Source organism: Ursus maritimus, unplaced genomic scaffold, assembly GCF_017311325.1.
Source record: "Ursus maritimus isolate PB19 unplaced genomic scaffold, ASM1731132v1 scaffold_17, whole genome shotgun sequence".
Classification (NCBI taxonomy): domain Eukaryota; kingdom Metazoa; phylum Chordata; class Mammalia; order Carnivora; family Ursidae; genus Ursus; species Ursus maritimus.
In genome coordinates this window covers 30,038,368-30,044,399 of record NW_024424119.1, presented here as the reverse complement: position 1 = coordinate 30,044,399, position 6,032 = coordinate 30,038,368, and positions in this window count along the sequence as shown.

Here is a 6,032-nt window from a genome sequence, read left to right as displayed (position 1 = left end):
GCGCCGCGGCCACAAAGCCCGGGAGCCGCCGCCCCCTCGCGGGCCGACCGCCGGCTGCGGGTCCGTCGGCGCGGAGCAGGGCGGGAGCGCGGCCCCGCGCAGTCCCCACCTCCCTGAGCTGCGGCCGCCGGGCTCCCCCGAGGCGCGGGGCGGGGCGCAGGGTGGCCCCCGCCTACCCGATCCTCTTCCTCCGGGCTGACATCCTGGTGCTGATGGAGTTCCCTCTTCCTTCCCACCTCTGCGGAGGAGCTCCTGGAGGGCCCGAGAAACTGTTTCATCTCCGGGAACAACAAAAGAATGCATTTGCCACAAGGGATTTGGCGGCCTTGGACACGAGTTAGCTCGGTCCAAGTCCTCTGTCTGAAAAAGGCCTCCTATTCTTTGGGGATTCCCTGCTACTTGGAACAGCCAACCCTCTTGTGGGTTCTTCACGGAGTTTTGTTTTGTTTTTTAAATTTACGGGATGTGTCTCCCCCTAGGCTGTGCGCTCCTAGGACAGGGACTGTGCCCTCTGGAGCCCAGGACCTGGCCCAGACACTTTGTGCTGAGTAAGTGGAAATTGATGCGCGAGTCAATGAATGAACAACAGATCGAACGGTAGGACAAGGCACCTTTTATTGCACCTCCCACAAGGATGGTGGCCATGTGTTTCTTATGCCCTGTGTCTGTTGGGAAGAATCCAAGCTCAGCAAGGGCTTTTGAACTTTTTGTTTTAATTAAGGTGAAATTCACATAACATAACATTAACCAATTTAAAATGAATAATTCAGTGGCATTTGTTACATTTACGATGTTGAGCAGCCAACATCTTTATCTAGTTCTGAAACATTTTTATCACCCCAAAAGGAAAACTGGAGGCATTAAGCAGTCACTCCCCATTCCCTCCTCCCCCCAACCTCTGGCAACCACTAATCTATATTCTATCTCTTTGGATTTACTTATTCTGGACATTTCATATAAATGGAATCACAATCTGTGGGCTTCTATGTCTGGCTTCTTTTGCTTAGCTTGATATTTTTAGGTTCATGCATCTTGGAGCATGTATCTATCAGTACTATCAGTACTTCATTCCTTTTTATGACTGAATAATATTCCATTGTATGTATGTCACAGTTTGTTTATACATTCCTCCATTGATGGATATTTGCATTATTTCCAATCTTTGTAAATAGTGCTGCCCTAAACATGCCTGTGAATGTATTTGTCTGAGTACCTGTTTTCAATTATTTGAGCTATATACCTAGGAGTGAGATTGCTGGATCCTATGGTAATTCTATGTTTCCCTGACAAAAAGCTTTTCCTAGTGGCTGAATGAATGATTTTACATTCCCACCAGCAAAGTCTGAGCGTTCCATATTCTCCACACCACCACCAACATGCACTATTTTTCATTTTCGTATTACAGATTTGAGGTGATTGCTGCCCTCCCAGCTCCCATCACCTACAGCCCTAGAACAGAGGCTGAGCCACGTTTTTTGACTACAAAGAAATACCCAGACACTCCCCAGGATCAGAAGCACCAATGAAAATAAAGACACTTACTATAACTAAGAGTTTTAACTGCGTCTTGTTTGTCATGTTAACAATAATTTGTTTTGTGTCCAAGTGGCTTTGAAATTGCCCAGAGAACCTATAAACTAAGACCATCCTGAGAGGGTTGCTGTTGACAAGCTTGATGACAATCACCTCACTGGAACCCAAGGCAATACACCATTTCTACCTGTAGCTTTCCCCCTGGTGCCACATAAGACATCCATGAATATTTCCTTCTTAAATGAGGATATAGTCCAGAGGAAACTATTGGTGTGTGAAAATAGGAAGCCAATTGAGATTAGAAATGTGATGGATAGATGGTACAGTGTGGGAAACGCAGTGGGTTTAACAGAGAGATCTGTCTGAATCCTGACTTTACTGACAGTATCTTTGTGAACTAAGTTAAACTCCTCGGATCTCAGTTTTCTCATTCTAAGGTAGGAATAATAATACCTACCTGGCAGGATAGATTAACTGGCTAGTCCTCACTTAGGTAAATGACAAGTATCATTTTTATTGTTATTTTTGTTTATTTAAAATAATGGTGATTGACATGAGCCACATGCCAAAATGCTGCTAAGGAAACACAGAAAACTCACATTTAATCACATGTCTCCTTCTCAAATCAAGAGACTAAAGCATCTCCAAAACTAATGTGACCAGGGTATCTACTCAGACCTGTAATGTGGTCACTGCCCTCCCAGCTCCTTGTTCCTAACTTAGCTCTCCATGTTCCCTGCTCTCGAACCAGCTTCTTAACCTGTCTGAATCTTCTCTGGAAAGTAGAGTAGCAATACCTACTGAATAGGGTTGTTTGATGATTCAGTAACGTATTGTATTTGTAAAGGGCTTAGCACAATGCAAGTTTCATAGAAAATACTCAATAATATTAAATGTTATTTCCTTATTAATAATAAAGTTGTTATAACTTCTCTGTAGAAAATATTAACAGAAGGGTAGAGTCCACACAGAGTCTAATAATAGGAAGCCATAGAGAAAGATCACATCGTGTGACTCATCCCTTCCCCATGGTTGCCCCAGGCAGTCCATCCCCGCATTGGCGATGCGTGATGCATTGCACTCTGGTTGCGTGTTGAGAACAACTGTGGCAATGGTCTACCCTTTGCTCAGATCCAGTCTCACCAAGCAGTCTTGACATGGGAGCTGGTTTCTACAAAAGTTTTCTTACGGGAGGAAAAATAGATTGATCATCCAACCTGAACACTCCAGAGTTCTGAGAAAGTACAGTTCTCTTTGCAAATTAATACGCTGGTGTTTAGTTTATCCATGTGCCTGTTATGACTTTGGCCAGATCCAGGCTTCCTAAAATCCAATTTTTTAAAAGATTTTATTTATTTATTTGAGATGGAGAGAGTGAGAGTGAGAGTGAGAGAGAGAGCATGAGAAGGGGGGAGAGGCAGAGGGAGAAGCAGACTCACCACCAAGCCAGGAGCCCGATACGGCGCTGGATCCCAGGACCCTGAGATCGTGATCTGAGCCAAAGGCAGACACTTAACTGACTGAACCACCCGGGCACCCCCCTAAAATCTAATTAAGTGTTGAGATAGAAACTACTTTCATCTGGCTTTTTGGGTGGCAAAGAACAGATTCATTCAAACTTGCTAAAGAAAAAAAATGTTTATTGAATCGTAGGTGAACTGAAAGACAGGAACCTAAGTTGAGCAGGGCCTCACAGGAACTTAAAAAGCCAATACGAACAAATTTTTTTTCTCTTATTTGAGGTGCGTCTTTCTATGTCTCACCTCTCTGACTTTTTCTTGTCTCTCAGTCCCTTCTCTTTGTCTTGGTCCATCTTTGTCTCCCTCTGTCCCTGTGCTCCTTCTCCCCTACCTCCCAGACCGCTTTCTCTGATTCTTCACCCACACTTGACCATCATGGATACCCAGGCCTACGGTAGAAACCTCCTCATAGTCTCTTGGTTCATATTTACCCACACAGAAAATGTGATTGGCCCATCTCATCATTTCATGCCGGGACATAAGCTGACAGCATTATGAATTGACTGCTTTTGGACTAGAAGTCCACTTCTGACTCAATCAGCAGTTAAGGGATGCAAGGGAGGGATCATCCAGACAAGAATAACTACCCAGCACAGCAGGAACTGGGAGTGGGGGTATTTGCTGGAAGCTAGCATGTGTAGGTAGATGCACCAAGATCATACTTCCTGAGCCAAATATCAGGACAAATTGTACTATTTGTAGTCCACTCTCTGATGCGTGGAGGTAGTCTGGGGGTTATAGTTCAGATACTGAGCTATCAAAACTTCTGAAGCATTTTGATAGCTGATGACAATAATGGACCAAGATTTTTGAAATTGAGACTTTTCTGGAAAATCTTAGTCACTATAAGATGGCAAGTGATTGGGGCGCCTGGGTGGCTCATTCGGTTAAGCATCTGTCTTTGGCTCAGGTCATGATCCCAGGGTCCTGGGATCAAGTCCCACATCAGGCTCCCTGCTCAGTGGGGAGCCTGCTTCTCCCTCTCCCTCTGCTGCTCTCTCTCTCTCTGTGTCAAATAAATAAACAAAATCTTAAAAAAAAAAAAGGATGGTGTGTGATTTTATAAAGTGAAATACATACACCACAGAATCATTGAGAGGATTAAATGAAGTATATATATAAAAATCACTTTAGTGGTTCCCCTATAATGAAAACTATTATTACCATATAGAGGAAGACTGATCTGTGGTGACCCCACTAAGGTGCGACTATCCTGCCAGCAATCTCTGACTGCTAGTCAGTCTGTCTCTTTGCACCTTTCTCTTTAAATACCATATTAAGCACAGATGAAGCAGGAGGCTAGTTTTTAGGAAGTTCGGGGATTCCTCCTAGATCTTACCACTGAGTGCATTTGTGTTAGTTTTCTATCTGAACATCTCCTTCCCTAAGGTGGAGGAAGGTAGGCTATTCTTCAATGGCCAGATAGATCCAAATATCTTTCATAAGATATGAGCACTGAGACACACTAAAATGCCTCAGTCTGTGGGATCTAGCTATGCAGGGAAGGAATGAGGGGCGAGGAGTGTGGACCGCTGAACAAGAGACTACAGGTGGAGTTGTGAAGAACAAAAGCCAGTGTTGATTGAACAATCCAGAGGAGTGTCAGCTCAGAAAGTGATGGGGGGACAGGCCAGAGTGAAATCCTGTGTTCCAGTGTTCTTCATAGACCCAAATTTGTGCTCACAAGTGCGCATTTTTCCTTGAGCTCAGCTATATCCACGCTCAGCACAAGACCCCAGCCAATGGCAGCCTGCACACACTGTCCCACCAGCTGCCATAATCGCGCCAGGTCTAACCCCCTGAAAATGTCTAAAGACAGAGAGGCAAGCCTGCATTACTTTTCATAAAACTGCTTGACATTGTTCTGTATTTCTAGACCTGCTCTGCCACGAATAGGCTGTGAAAGCTTGGGAAAGAGGTTTAGTGCCTGAAAAATGAAAAGTTTGGGGTTTTTTGTAAGATTTATTTATTTGAGAGAGAGAGAGCAAGAGAGAGCAAAAGTGGGAGGGGCAGAGGGAGAGAGAGAGAGAGAGAATCCCAAGCGGACTCAGTGCTGAGTGTGGAGCCTGACCTGAGGCTCTATCCCAGGACTGCAAGATCAGGATCTGAGTTGAAACCAAGAGCCAGACACTTAATCAACTGTGCCACCCAGGCACCCAGAATACAGAGTTTGGTTTTGATCCTTGATGGCCGTTACAACTTTAGTTGCCACTCCTCTCTTACTTTCATTATCCGATTTCTAACATAGCAATTCCACTTGTAGGTATCTCTTCTGGAAAAATATTTGCCTGTGGTTACGAAGAGGCATGTTCATTGCAGCTTTGATGATGCAAAGTAAAGGAAGGCAGGAGGGAGGGAGGCAGAGAGAGAGAAAGGAAGAACAAGGAGGAGGAGAGGAGGAAGAAAGAAGATGATAAGTTAGAAGAAAATTTTACTCCTCTGGAGCATCTGAAAGGATTTGCTTACAGTATTCTCATAAATTAACTAAGAATTAGTATAAACTATCAGTATTTTATCCAATTCATAATAAATATTTCTGGTGGAAATAACACAAAATTAAATTGACAGTGGCTAAAATCGCACATGGCAAATGTCAGATCTGCTAACTTTGGTTTGGGAAAACAGGACTTAGGAGAACTACTGATCACAAACTGGAACCGAAAATGGCAGAAAAGCTTATCAATTAAATGGAAAATAGAAAAAGTGGCTCAGTTGGTTAAGTGTCTGCCTTCGGCTCAGGTCATGATCCCAGCTCAGTGGGGAGCCTGCTTCTCCCTCTGTCTACCACTCCCCTTGCTTGTGTGCTCTCTCTCTCAAATAAATAAAATATTTTTTTAAAGAAGAAAAATTTCATAAAGGAATTATCTTATAAATTATATTAATTATAATTTCAGTAAAATAAAAATGTAAAAACCTGGACAAGGTAAAAAATGATGACGTCATTAAAACAAGGAATGTATGAGAAACTTTTACAGCCAA